Source organism: Mus musculus, chromosome 3 (genome assembly GCF_000001635.26).
Source record: "Mus musculus strain C57BL/6J chromosome 3, GRCm38.p6 C57BL/6J".
NCBI lineage: Eukaryota > Metazoa > Chordata > Mammalia > Rodentia > Muridae > Mus > Mus musculus.
Window position 1 is genome coordinate 96,344,289 of NC_000069.6, and position 14,743 is coordinate 96,359,031.

The window sequence follows — 14,743 nt, forward strand, 5'->3', positions numbered from 1 at the left end:
TTAGTTTGTGCACTATGTGGCTTACCCATTCCAGATTTTATTTCTAAAGCCGATCGTTTTCCTGGTTATTTAGTGACCTCTACACGTTTTTTCTGTAGAGGAGATGTGTGTATCATGGCCACATAGTGTATGTTGTGCCTTGCCTGTGCTCACTTGAAGGCTGTTATGGAAGACTGTTAAAGAAGAGCCAATGGAGAGAAGGTGCAGGAGACAACACCTGAGAAATGGCCAGGGCCAGGTAGCCCCTGTCTTAGCTGTTCCTGCCATCACAGCTGCTACTGATAAACCAGCATGCTTGGTTTATCCATCTTAGGCTTGGAAGCCACCTAGTAAGAACACACCAGGTTAACTCCTGTTTGTGATTAAACCTCTGTTTCTCAAGGACTGGGCTATGCTCTACCTGTAACCTTAACTACATATGGCTCTGTACTGCCTGTCCCAGGAAAAAAACTATACCTTTGTTTCAAAAAGTTGGTATGACCACCGTACAGCCATGTCTTTGTTTCTGGAGAGTATTATCAGCACTTTGTTATGTTTCTGTCACTCTGCCTATTTGCCAGCCGAACCCCGCTTGGAAACCCCCTACTCCTGAGCTATAAAAACTCTCATCTTCCCCATGTCCAATGTTGATGATCTCTTGTACCCCACTTTTAGCCCGTACACACCCCACACACACCACACATACCAACACCACCACCACCACATATACCCACTCCACCACCACCACCACCCCACACACACACTTAAATTTATGTAGCCATGATTTGGGTCAGTTTTCTTTCGCCTAAAGCTACTACTTGAATTGCTTTGACAAAGATAAAGCCAGACCTTAGCTGAAACTGTGAAAACAAACTATTCAGTAAGTACAAAGCACAGATGCTGCCACTGAGACCTGTAAATGAATGAGTACCTGGGTATTCTAAAGGGGAGTGGGGCATCAGAGGTCAAGTCAGAGAAGGGTCAGCACAGGTGAAAATTCTCCAAGGGCTTGCTGGTGTAAATGCCCATCCCACTAGGCTGCTGGTCTGAACTCCCTGCCGATAATGCTTTGTGCTCTTCCTGGAGATGCGGTCTCCTGGTCCAGAGTAATTGTCAGTCTCTGGCACACTCTTCCACTATTAAGCACGTTGGCACTGCCTGAAGGACTGCAACCACAGTGACACTTTGACTCCGTCAGAAGCCACCACTACACAGGGTGCAACTTAGTGTCATGGATGAATCTTCAAGGCATGGTGTAAGCTTTTTCTCCCGGCCTCATCAGCATCATTGCTAACATTTGTAAGATCCCTGAAAGGGGACATGTTTGCTTTCCTAAAACACATATATTTACATCACAATTTATACAGTAGTAAAGTTACAGTTACGAAGTAGCAATGATAATAATTTTATGGGTGGGGGTCACCACCGCATGAGGAACTGAATGAAGGGGATCTCAGCACTCGGAGGTTGGTTGAGGACTATGTTCAAAATAAGGAGACATAGGGGAAAGAGGGTGAAGTGGAGGCAAAAATGACAGAACCTAGGTGGCTGTATTTGAGGCAGAGGTGGAAAGGGAATGCCTAGGAGTCCCCCACCCACCGCAGGCAGCCCTGTGAACACCAGGATTGACCTCCATCCCCTGCTGAGACTGGGTTGAGCATTGGGGCGCAGAGGCAAGCTAACTTCCCTTAGCATTAGATCCGGGAATCTGCAACTTTCGTCTTCCGAAATCTCTACAGGTTGACAGTGTTTAGTGTCTAAAAACCAGAAAGGTTTTGTTTTTCTTTTTTGCTTGTTTTCGTTTTTTTGTTTGTTTTTCCTGAAAGCCATTTGCTTTCCTCCTTCCCTAAGCACAGCTGCAGAGCACAGCATCTAGTCAGGCAAGTCTCCACTAAGTCTTCCTGCTAAGTCTTCCTCTCGAAAGACCGTTAGGATGCTCGAGATGGTCGGGGAAGAAACGGAACCAGCATGCCAATTGCTCCCTTGAGCCAATTATCATGTAAGGGACCTGGAAAAGGATGCTCGACACACACTGAGACCTGTCCTCACTTAAACCACCACGAACCCGAAAAAGTGTTTCTGCACAAGGCTAGACTGGTCTGGAATCCAGGTGAGTTTCCTTATGGCCTGGCCTCAGAGCCCAGTGCACCACCTGGCCCCGGGAAACATGAGAGGTGGAACAGAGGCTGTAGGACGCTGGGGGGTGGATGTGAGCACACTTGATACCTGCTAGTCTTCAGTTTCTGGTCCTGCCGGCATTTATTGGTAAATACCCTACTACATGACATGCCATTCAAATTCTGTTATTCCCTGGTAGTCTTGTGACTAGGATTCGGCACTTTTACGATTCCGACCCGAGTTCACCTTAAGTGCGATTACAACCCAGGTTCACCTTATGTTCTGTCCGTCCCTGGTGGTCTAGTGGCTAGGATTCGGCGCTTTCACCGCCGCGGCCCGGGTTCGATTCCCGGTCAGGGAAGGCTTTTGACCACAAGAATCCTTCAAGGTTTGTGAGCTGTCCTGGAAAAGTCAGTTTCAAGGTTGACAACTCAAAGTTGAAACTGTCAACTCAAAGTTTCCAAATAAATAGCAATTCCCAGGCGACAAACACGCACGTTGTTGGCCATGTACCTCTAGACATATTTTGTTTTCTTTTTTAAATGTCTTGTTTTTTTCCTCGTTTCAGGATAATTCAGTAAAAATTACCAGACATAAAAATAAGCAAGTACTTTGACCTTGAAATTGCTTTTTAGAATTAATTCTTATTATATGTGTAATATAGCCTTGTTATATTATTATATAAATATCCTATATAGAGAATCCAGTTCATGTGCATGAATTAGGAAAATTTTAAATATATACTACTCCACTCACAACACAAAGAACATGCAATTTTTGAAGGGCTGGTACTGGTGATGGAACCGGTGTTTCAGACAAGTTTTTGTTTTGTTTTGTTTTGTTTTGTTTTGTTTTAAAGAAGTTATGTGTAAAGGTGTCTCGATGGCATGTATGTCGGGAAACCACGAGTGTGTGGCTGATACTCTGGATGGCCAGAATAGGGTATTGGATCTTCTGGATACTAGAGTTAGAGCTGTTATGTGAGTGTGATCTTCTCAAATAGCAGAAACCATCTCTACAGTTCCCTAGCACCAGTTCTACACTATTACTCTATGTAAGGAACCCTGTTATAGCTGAGTGTGGGGTGGTGGTACCTAACTTTAGTCCCAATCCTCTGGAGGAAAAGGGAGGTGATGTTGAGGCTAGCATTCTAGAACAGTTAGGGCTATGCAGAGAAACCCTGTCTCAAAAAATTAAACAAAATTAAATAAAAAAATTTAAATAAAAACAAGTAAGTAAATAAATAGAAAACCCGTTCCAATATTTATGTGTTGATTAATGTTCACTTTTATCTTGACTGGTGTGTCAAGATATGTGTTAAAAATCACCATGGATACAATCTCTAGGTGTGTCTATGAATGTATTAGCAGAAAGGCTTAACTGAGGAGAGAAGAGCCATCCTAAATGTAGGCAGACCAAGCTGTCAGCAAGGGTCTCAATTGAATACAGAAGAGAAAATTGCTAGTTGTCTCTTCACGCTTGTAATGGCTTCACTGGATGCCATATGGTCCTGCTACTATGCATGTCCCACAGTGACAAACTATACCCTCAAATTATGAACCAAATTAAGCCCTACCTTCTTTAAATTGCTGTTCTCAGATTTTTTTTCAGAGATTGATTTATTTTATGTATATGAGTACACTGTAGCTGTACTGATGGTTGTGAACCACCATGTCGTTGTTGGGAATTGAACTCGACCTCTGCTCGCTCTGGCCCCACTCCCTCCGGTCCAAAGATTTATTATTATATGTAACTACGCTGTAGCTGTCTTTAGACACACCAGAAGAGGGCATCAGATCTCATTACAGATGGTTGTGAGTCACCATGTGGTTGCTGGGATTTGAACTCAGGATCTCTGGAAGAAGGTCAGTGCTCTTAACCGCTGAGCCATCTCAGATATTTGATCACAGAAAGTAAATACAAGGAGCCATTTAATTTGGGGGGCAGCCCATGAAGAACCCCCCCTCCTAGCCTGCTTCAAAATGGAGAAATTTAGGTATAGAAAACCTCAATGACTTATTTAAGGTCCCACCCCAGTCTCTGAGGTTCCCCTCAAGTCTGAAGCGTCCTGTTAGAATGCTGCGAGTTTCCCCTTCTCCTCAGTTACTGGCAGCTCCCCAGAGGCCCACAGCTTTAAAAACGAAGTCTGTAGAGGTGAGCAGGAGTGGGTTGAGTTTATGTGTCTAGAAAGTGAGACTCTGGAGCTCTGGAACCAATAATTGTGGGGAGGAAAATTTTTTTCCAGAATTTTAATGTTCTGAATAAGATTTTTAAATCTTTAGCTGCAGATGAGACTTTCTCAATGCACTTACAGAAAAGTGCGATATGGATATGGACGAGGGATGGGCAGAAAAGAATAGTTATGGGGTCAGCATGTGTCTTAGAGATGCCTAAGAACCAATCACACCTCGAAAGAGATTTGTGGAGTAGGATTTACAGATGGTTGTGAGTCACCTGGGCACTGGGAGCAGAACTGGAGTCTTCTTCAACCTTTAAAACAATATTTTTTTGTTCACTTTATATCCCAATCTCTGCCTCCGAGAGGGTGGAGCCCCCTCCCTATCCCCCAACCTGGCACATCAAGTCTCTTCAGGACGAGGCACATCCTCTCCCACGCAGGCCAGACAAAGCAGGCCAGTTAGGAGAACATTCCACAGACAGACAACAGATTTAGCGATAGCCCCCACTCCAGTTGTTGGGGGATCCACATAGAGACTTTGCTACATATGTGGGGGTTGTGGGGACGATTCAGTTCAGCCCGTGTACTCTCTTTGGCTGGTGGTTCAGTCTCGGAGAGCCAAGGGTCCAGGTTAGTTGACTGTAGTGGAATCCTATCCACTTTGTGGGCTTCAATCCTCCCCCCATCTCTTCCACAAGACTCCCCCAGCTCCACCCAATGTCTGGCTCTGGGTCTCTGCATCTGTTTCAGTCCGCTGCTGTGTGGAACCTCTCAGAGGACAGTTATGCTAGGCTGACTGCGAATATAACAGAGTATCATTAGTAGTGTCTGAGATTGGTGCATGCCCATGGGATGGGTCTCAAGTTGGGTTGGTTATTGCTTAGCCATTGCCTCCATCTCTGGCAACATTCTTAACAGCCAAGCCATATCTCTCTCCAGTCTCCTGCTGTCTCCTTTCTAGGTGAATTTCGCTGCCCTTCTGGGTCCCTTGAGACATGGAAGAAACAAGGTGCAATGAAGAATTCACCTAAGAGGCAGGAGAATTTCATTTAAACACAGCTGTAGGAACAGCAAACGGTAAAGCAGTTTTGAAACCGGTTAATGTTAATAAGCCTACAGAGGGAAATGAAATGCTAATTGACAGCAGGAGGGCAGGTCCAGAAGCCGGGTGTTTTCTTGAGAACCTGAGCTGTCTGTGGTGTTAGAGTGGGGAGTGATCTATGTACATAAAGGGTGCTTAGGGCTTCGGTGTCCGTGCCCGCTTTGGAATCGCGGGGAATTTCACGGCGTGGGAGAGAGCGCAGGTCTCGCGGGGCGGAGCAGAGGAACAACGTAAAAGCGTGTCCGGTTAGGCTCTCCAGCGTGCATTGTAAAGTGGCGGTGCGTTCAGAGCGCGGGGCTAAAGAGGCTGAAGGTAAAAAAAACAAAAACAAAAACATAAGTACTCGGCGGGAAAACACTGTTATACGGTGGGGGGTGGGGATCTTCTAGGAAGAGACTCATTTATTGCATCTGGGATGTGCTGATTCCTGCAACTTCCACAAAAGCGAGGAAATCGGTTCCCTGACTTTGTATTATTTAGAGCTGCGTTCGCACTTTTTCCTTATAATTTGTTACCAAAAAATACCCAAGAGGGAAATCATTGGTAAGAGTTTGTAAGGGTTTTGTTTATCTCCCCTGCCTCTGTTTGGGACGCTGCGCGGACCCACCGGGAGCAAAGATCGGAAGACAGTTCTTGTGTGGTTGTTGGGAGTCACACCTGGATTCTTCGAAGAGCTCTCATTCTGAGCCGTCTCTTTTGCTCCTTATTAGAGAATTTCTTGATGAAACCTAGTCTTCGCAGAAGCCTCAAATTAAGTAAGCAGTGGTCTTCCCACAAAAGGAATGTTCGCTGGTGAGTCGTTGGAAACCTGACTTCTTACTCAAATGCTGCAGTGCAGCGATACTGAGAAACCTCAGGCAGGATCCCTAGGGGTGAAAACCGTTTTTTGATTGCTTTTTTTTTTTTCTTTTTCTTTTTTTCTTTTTCTTTTTTTTTTTTTTTTAAGACAGGGTCTCACTATTTATATAGCTGGGCTAGAGATCGCTATATAAATTAGGCTGACCTCCTCCTTATATAAGTTAGGCTGACCAGGAATTCACAGAGATCCTCCTGCCTGACTGCGGAATGCCCCAACAAACCTGAAAGTCACTCCCTTCTATCTTCCAGCCAGAAGTCACCACATAACTCAGTTACAGTCTAAAGCAGCCAGGCAGAAACTTTCGGCTGTCATTCTTCCCTGAACACCTTCTGCCTGCCCATCATATCTTTTCCTGGCCTAGAATATTGGTGTGAAGCTATCTCTTGCCATGAGAATAAAATCCTCAAGGGAAGGTGTCTGAACGGAAACAAAACCTTGCAAATAACTGAGCAGCTGTAGTAGCAATATTCGATATTCTTAAGTTTGTCCCTGGTTTCCTTGATACATAAGACAGTACTTTCCTGCTTGTGCCACCGCAAATCAAGTAGTTGTTACCAAAAAGAGCCGGAAAAGATGGACTTGGGTCCTGGTCCCAAAAGAGTACACTGAAGGCAGAGAGGGGGGCCAAAACAGAGAGGTACTGCATTGGCCGGGAATCGAACCCGGGTCACCCGCGTGGGAGGCGAGAATTCTACCATTGAACTACCAATGCTCCCGTAGATGAGGTTTGTGACAACACTTTAGGAAAAGGTAAGAGAGCCATGCCTCTACTGAAAAGTAATCCGGTAAATCAGTGAATCTTCACGGTGTTCAGGATTTTCTAGGATTGATAAGGAAATGCCCTCCTACGCTAGGCTGTGAAAGGGCCAAGTCCTCTCACCTGACTCAGTCTGAATCAGATTTGCTGCTGAAGAAGTTTCCGAGCATGGCCTGCAGAATTCCTTCTATGTCTCCTGGCCACGATCGGGGAGTTTCAGCCTATTAAAAGGAAAATGCTAGCTTCAGTTCAAACTCGTTGTTCGAAGAGCCTTCCTTGTGCTTTACCAGTGCCCAAAGCACGCTCAATTCAGAAGTAGTCAAATCCACATAGGTCCTGGAAACAAGTGCACAACAACACCCCATCTGTGTGACACAGATGGCACAACCCTTCTCTGAGGGGCTGCACATCCCATTCCCTCTAGTTTGGACAGGAAGAAGCTAGAGGTGGGAAGAAAAGCCGGCCATTGTTCCCCAGGTTTGTGAGTTGTTTACTTTGCAGGGCAGGTGGTCTCCTAACGCACTACAGCTGCTCTTCTGGGATGTTGCATAGCAACGGCTGGGAAAAGTAGCTAGTAAACTAACTGAGTACCATCTGTGTGGAAAACCCAGCCATCCTTAAAACCACCCAGGAGATGATGGACAAGAGCAAGAGAAGAGGCCTAAATCTGCTCACATGAACAACGCCCCTGCCCCCCTCTCCCTCCCCTCCCCCCTCCCCCGCCGCCACCATCCCCCCTCTAGAAACCTTACTGATGCTTAAACCTGACCACTGGGTGGATAGAGAAGGAAAGAGAAATGAGAACGGTGGTTGTGTATGTGGAGTGGGTGGTGACTAACCTGTTACCTGCACAGTGCGGGCAGATGGAGATCAACGCTCTCTCTGTCCTTTCACTCAGGTGATGGCTCATTTGTCAGCCACACACAGTCATGAAAAATAATTGAAGAAAGTCATCGTGTTTAATTTTATTCTATCAACTAGGATTTACTTAAAATACTGGAACAGTGGAATGAGAACTGTGAGGTCATGCCACACTTGGCTGGCAATGCCCAGGCAAATAGGAAAAGGAGGAGGAGGAAGGGGGAGGAGGAGGAGAAAGGTGAAGAGGAGGAGAGGGGGAAAGAGGAGGAGGAGAAGGAGGGAGAGGAGGAAGAAGAGAAGGAGGAGGAGAGAGAGGAGGAGGAGGAAAAAGAAGAGGAGAGAGGAGGAGGAGGTAGAAGAGAAAGACAAAATTGTGACACATTAAGAACAGATCTGGCCAGGCCGGGGTGGCACACGCCTTTAATCCCAACACTTGGGAGGCAGAGGCGGGCAGATCTCTGAGTTCGAGGCCAGCCTGGTCTAAAAAGTGAGTTCCAGGACAGCAAGGACTATATAGAGAAGCCCTGTCTCGGAAAAAAACAAACAAACAAACAAAAAAGATCTGTAAACAATTCCATTACCTAAGCTCCACAGGAGACAGACTAATACAGCCCTTGGGTTTTTTGGTTTGTTTGTTTTTGCTTTTGTTTTGTTGTTTTCTGTACTTGACTCAGACAGGAAAGCCAATCACAGTTCTTGTGTTTGCCAGGCCTGTGCCAACTGGTGTCCTTTCTCACTCTGTCCTGCCCCAATGGTGCAGTGATATGACAACTGTACCAAGAGCATAGAGGTCAGCGGCTGAGGCTAGAACCTGAACAGAGGCTGCTGGGTCTCCACGCAGGCCGGAAATTACTGTGCGATCACAGGCCACAGAGAGGGCAGTGTCCAGAGAGACGTTTCTCTCTCTCTCTCTCTCTCTGCCCTCCCTCGACAGGGTATCACAGTGTAGTTCTGGCTATCTTTGAACTCATTATGTAGTCTAGGATAGCCTTAAATTCACAGAGGTCTACCTGCCTCTGCCTCCCAAATGCTGGGATTAAAGGCACACCCCACCACACAAGTTCTTTTCTTCTATCTGAATAACAATATGTGATTAATAACTTCAATACTTCAATAACAATTCACATCCATGGATTTGGTCCTAGATATTTTGCTAGCACCAAAATCAAACAAACAACATTACACCCTACTGCACTGGTGGGGACTGGAACCCTGTTCTTCTGCATGGGAGGTGAGACTTCTACCACTGAGCCACCAATATAGTTATGACAGTTATGATGGCACATTGAGAAAACATGAAAGTCCATCCATCTCATTTTACTGAATGACACACAGCAATGTACCTCAGTATCTCCACAGGACACCTTTGTATTTCCCAGTACTGAGGAGGAAATATTCTCCTACCTGCTACTCTGTGAAAAGGCCCAAGTCCTCTTACCCCTCAATCTGGGCCAGGTTTGTATCTCAAGGAGTTTCAGGACATGGTCTACAGAATTCCTTCTACTGCCTGTCATGACCTTGAAGTTTCATTCATTAGAAGAAAAATGCCAATGCCACTTCAAACTCCTGGTTCTGAAAAGTCTCCCGTGAAGTTCACCAGACCAAAGAAAGAATACCATCAAAGTCCTACTTGGAGAACCCATAAGTCTGTCCATTTTACAGGAATGTGGGCGAGGGAAGACAGCTCTCGAAAGCTAGAGTCCTGGAGTTCACTCCCTTTAGAACTGTTTGTGTCCAGTGGAGTCCCCACCCCACCCCACCCCACCCCAGAATGTTTCCACCAGAAGGAGATTGCTACATCACTCAAAGTGCAGTTCAGGGACTGGGGAGATGGCTGAGTGACTAAGAACACTGACTGTTCTACCAGAGGTCCTGAGTTCAAAATCCCAGCAACCACATGGTGGTTTGATGGCATCCATTGCCCTCTTCTGGTGTTCCTGAAGACAGCTACAATGTACTCATATAAAAATAAATAATTTTTTTCAAAATGCAGTCGGGGCACAGTGTACTGGTGCACAGATATTAATGCTGCACTTTTTGGGTTTTTTGTTGTTGTTGTTGTTTTGTTTTTCGAGACATGGTTTCTCTGTATAGTCCTGGCTGTCCTGGAACTCACTTTGTAGACCAGGCTGGCCTCGAACTCAGAGATCTGCCTGCCTCTGCCTCTGCCTCCCAAGTGCTGGGATCAAAGGTGTGCACCTCCACGCCCGGCATAATTTTTTAAAACAGAAACTTTTAGGCACTTCAAAGCCTTCCAATAACTGCAGTTGTTTCCTGCACAACTTATTCACTCCGTTCCAAGGAGGACTTGCTAGAGACCTCTTAGGTTTCTGCTATGCTGCTCGTTAAAGGGGAAGGAAGTCTTGATAGTTCCAGTGATTTCCTCTCTCCTTGCCTCTCCTCCCGTCTTTACAAAGCCTGCTTTCCTTGTAGCAGTCGATAAAAATAATCTTAAGACTGGAGTTTGCTTCCCCACTGTGAGAGGAATGCTGTGATGGTTTATATATGCTCAACCCAGGGCGAGGCGCTATTAGAAGGTGTGGCCCTGTTGGAGTAGGTGTGTCACTGTGGGTGTGGGCTTTAAGACTTTCATCCTAACTTTCTGGAAGCCAGTATTCTGCTAGCAGCTTTCAGACGAAGATGTAGAACTCTCAGCTCCTCCTGCACCAGGCCTGCTTGGATGCTCCCATGTTTCCCCCTTTATGATAATGGACTAAACCTCTGAAGCCAGCTCCAATTAAATGTTTTCCTTATAAGAGTTGCCTTGGTCACGGTGTCTGTTTACATCAGGAAACCCTAAGACAGATGGAAATCGGGAGGTAGCAGTGGGAGAACCTTCAGTTAGAGTTACCTCCAGCACTCCTCTAGAAATACCCAGTGCTCCTCCAGAAGTACCCAGTGCTCCTCTAGAAGTACCCAGTGCTCCTCTTCTGCAGGTTAACAGGTGCCCAGGTGACAGAACCAAAGAGTTCCTCCTGATGCCCACATTTAACTCGGTCTCACCCAAAGCCCTGCTGCAGGGCAGGGTTGACCAGAGCTGCAGTGAAACCAAACAGAAACTGTCAAGGAAAGGGAAAGGACCCTAGTTCTACACCTGGACCCACGGAAGACTCGGGAGTCATTGTGTTGTGGGGGACCATGTTGGCTCTCTCCCCTGGTTTTCTGATTTACCAAAAGCAGAATAAGGATGGAGGAGGAGAATCGTGGCCTACTACTTTCTCATTTTATTAAACGTTTTAATTGTACATTCTCTTGTACTACAGAGAGAAACAAAATGATTGTAAGAGCAAGTCTTCCGTGTATAGCACCCTCTTCACCCACAGATACAGGTAACTGCTGGGAAGCTCTAAGTCAGAAAACTGTACAAGAGTCCCAGGTCTCTGTCCACCAGGGAATTACAATGCATAGTAGCACCCTCTGAAAAAGCTTTAAAGGCCTGTACTTGAGTTCCAAACATTTTCTCTTTGGTTGTAACTAAGCAAAAATATGTTGCTAACTTGGTGTAGAGCCAGCTCTCCATTTGATACCTTTTTAGGTATCACTCTTTGTTGTTGTTGTTATTGTTGTTTGTTTGTTTGTTTGAGACTGGTTTTCTCTGTGTAGCCATGGCTGTCCTGGAACTTTGTAGACCAGGCTGACCTTGAACACAGAAATCCATCTGCCTCTGCTTCCCAAGTGCTGGGATTAAAGGCGTGAGCCATCACCACCCAGTTTAGGCAACACTCTTGTTACTTTTAGGAATAAAGTGTGCCTCATGTGTGGTGTTCGGGGAATGATGATGTTTTCCTGTTAGTATGATATAGACTTTTGGATAGCTTGCTTTTTGTTTTAAAATAGACTCCTATGTAGGCCAAGCTGGCCCCATTTCACCTGAGCTCTGCCTGCCTCAGAGTGCTAAGAGTAATGGTGTATACCACCCACCCTTCCCCGGTTATTTCTTAGCACATGGGATACAGAGCAAAATGGCTTCATTTAAAGTTTTGTGGGTTTTGCCAGCTACCTGTTAATGTTGCCAGCCTTTAATACAGTTCCTCGTGCTGTGATGAAAAGTTATCTTCATTATTTCATAACTGTAATCTTGCTTGTTATGAATCATAATGTAAATATGTGTTTTCTGATGGTCTTTAGGCAACCACTCTGAAAATCCTTCGACGACCCTCCAAAAGGATTCGCGACCCACGGTTTGAGTGTTCTAAAGGCTAATACAGGGTGTTACAGATTCTTTACCACCTGTCTGATACAGGTGAATACTTAGGGGTTTTGGATAATTCAATGGTTTTTTTCTCTGGGTCTTCAGCATTCCAGCTCTCCTGCAAACAAAAAAGTTCAACAAGCCAACCCTTCTAAAGAGAAGGGCGTGGCATCTCCTCTGGATCTGGGAGTCTGAGTTTTTTCTATGCAAATGAGTTACAGGAAAAGGTGACAAAGAGTGACATCTCCTCCCAGGTAGCAGGTGACAGGTGCGCTGGTTGGCTGGAAACCAGTAGAAGGGTAGAGAACAGCGACATCATCCTTGATGTCACTGGCGTTTCTGAGACATATGCAGATGAGGGGAGTGAAGGGGTTGCCCAGTCCTCAATTCATTGGGAAACTCAAGGGATTTTGCAAAAGCACGTGACGTGGGACGGAGCGGCGGTAGGGGGAGAGGGGGGGTGGGGGTTCTGGGGATGGTTCATTTTTGTGGCCTAACTCCCAACATCCCAGAAACTGAATCCTGACACCGAGAACAGTAGCCGTCAATTTGGCAAATTTGCATATTAATCCCTCCCAACATGGGGTTCCAGTTTCTCAGTCCTAAGAGTCGCCTGCCTTCTACTGGTCACCACCGCCACTCACCTGCCCACTCAGGTAGCGTCCCCAACGTCCCCAACTACCCCGGGACCCGCGGGCCGGCAAGCAGGTGAGTCGAGCCGCTGTACCCGCCACATTCCCTGAGGCTTCTTCACCTTTCCAGTGCACGCGGAGCACGTGGGGACAACTCTTGCGTGCGTTCCGAGAGAGAGAAAGATTCCACCACATGGCTTCCAAAGAAAAAATGACCGGGAGGGCTGTTAGTCCCACGAGGATTCCAGAATGTGAAAAGCAGGCCTGTTTTTGTTGTTGTTGTTGTTGTTGTTGTTTTGTTTTGTTTTAGGAGTGCTTCCTGCATTCCTGAGCCGTTAGAATCTGTCAAAGGTCCTCCCTTGAGAACTCCATGTGCACTATAACCAAACCGAATTCCCCGCCTCTCAGGGAAAAGTGACCTCATCCTTGGGTCTCCTCAAGTGGCTGTGTGAACTACAAAAGCCTCGTCTGTTTATCCTGACCAGTAATCCACAGACTCTGGCAAGAGGATCACAAACGCCAAATCCAGCCTGGACTACAATCACCTTGTGCAATTTAGTAACAAACCACCACAAATCAAAGGTTACAAAGTAGGATTGCAGACAGCTCAGTGGAAGACTGCTCACAGCCTAATGGAGGACGGCATAGTAAAACCTAGGAACCAGACCCGGACCACTCCATGGGAGAAAGCACAGTTTATTCGTCAGTTTTTAAATTACATGGCAATCTCTCGGGCGCAGAGAGAACAGGAAAGGTGGAGAAAGCCTTGCTAGTTTAAAGGGGAACAGACAGCTGCAGCAGAGAAGTGTGCAAGCCAAAACAGCCTGGGGACTAGTGTGGAACTTGGATGTTACAGGTGTGCGTTAATGGGGCCCTATGAGCCTGGGAAGTAGTGTGGGGACTATGGTGAGTGTCGTGGGTCTATAGTACGGAACTAAATGCCCGGTTGTTGGAGGTAGTTGGCTGTAAATGCAGATAATGGATTTACTGGCTTTCTGACAAAAACCGATAACATGGATTCTATCCCAAGTACTGAGAGAAATAGTAGAAAGAGGGCAGAATTTGCTATCTCAGGGTAATACAGTGCTTAGCAGGGGACTGGGGAAAATCAAGAGGGATGTGAGAACACTGGGGACAGAGATAGCCACATCTACTGACATGAAATTTCAACCTTGGGATTTGAAACCAGGGTAGCATGGCTCCTGAAACATGCCCCAAATCATTTTTGTCACTATACCACTATGAAGAAAGTCAACTGTGTATTTTTTTAAAACCAGAAGAGAGATCATGTGATAGGCAGAAGACTGACACAATGTCCCCATGATCTGCTGCCTGCAAACAGTCATCTTAACACAGAACAAAACTCCTCTTATTCCTTTTGTGGTGCTGTGTGCCTTCAGTCCAGTCTTGGAGAGGAAGAGGCAAGTGAGTGGACCACCGTGAGTTCTAGGACAGCTTAATTTACCTAGATAGAATTCTAGGCCAGGCTCAGCTACTTAGTGAGCTCCCATCTCAAAAAACAAAAAACAAAAAAAAACAAAAAAAAAAACAAAAAAAACCCAAAAACCCTACAGAAATAAAAGTAAACATTTTTATTACATTTTCGTTTATTTATCTTCATTGTGTGTGTCTGCAAGTATCCCAGATATCCCAGCTATCCAACTCTGCCACCATTGCTTTCTACTCTGGGATGTTTTGGGTTTTTATCCTTTTATACTTTACTCTACTTGGGCCACATCCCTTCCAAAGCCTGTTCTTAAGTAGCAGGTCGTCAACATTTTGAATTACAAAATTGGGAAAAAGAACAAGAGACGGTCCAGTGGCTAAGAGGCACATATGCCAGCTCACAAAGTGCCTGTTTAACACCAGCGCTGGGAGAATCTGACCTCCGGCCTCTAAGAACATCCACACAGACACAAGAGAATTAAAATAAATCTGAGAAAATTTTAGAAACGATCCCTTTAGCCTTCCAGCACTTGAAAGTACCTTTCTAATCCGGGCAGTGGTGGTGCACACCCTTAATCCCAGCATTTGGGAGACACAGGCAGGTAGATCTCGGAGTTC

General features: G+C 45.8%; 2 long non-coding RNA genes and 2 other non-coding genes across 6 annotated transcripts; 2 read left to right on the forward strand and 2 right to left on the reverse strand.

The window, feature by feature from the left end:
- The first annotated feature begins 998 nt into the window (after positions 1 to 998).
- Platr30 (pluripotency associated transcript 30) lies at positions 999 to 14,191 on the forward strand. The gene is made up of 6 exons (NR_152105.1): positions 999 to 1,234; positions 1,836 to 2,089; positions 5,238 to 5,353; positions 11,119 to 11,184; positions 11,984 to 12,098; positions 12,990 to 14,191. It is a non-coding gene; the product is annotated as a pluripotency associated transcript 30 (long non-coding RNA).
- n-TEttc3 lies at positions 2,387 to 2,458 on the forward strand. The gene has a single exon. It is a non-coding gene; the product is annotated as a tRNA-Glu (tRNA).
- Gm26553 lies at positions 5,299 to 12,820 on the reverse strand. Of its 3 annotated transcripts, none has more exons than XR_375861.3 (4): positions 12,692 to 12,820; positions 7,118 to 7,215; positions 6,036 to 6,244; positions 5,299 to 5,684 (listed from the first exon to the last, which is right to left on the reverse strand). It is a non-coding gene; the product is annotated as a predicted gene, 26553 (long non-coding RNA). The 3 variants fall into 3 exon arrangements; XR_375859.3 differs by having other exon boundaries at positions 5,986 to 6,244; XR_375860.2 differs by lacking the exon at positions 12,692 to 12,820 and adding an exon at positions 7,834 to 7,918 and having other exon boundaries at positions 5,986 to 6,244.
- n-TGccc5 lies at positions 6,879 to 6,949 on the reverse strand. The gene has a single exon. It is a non-coding gene; the product is annotated as a tRNA-Gly (tRNA).
- Positions 14,192 to 14,743: the final 552 nt, after the last annotated feature.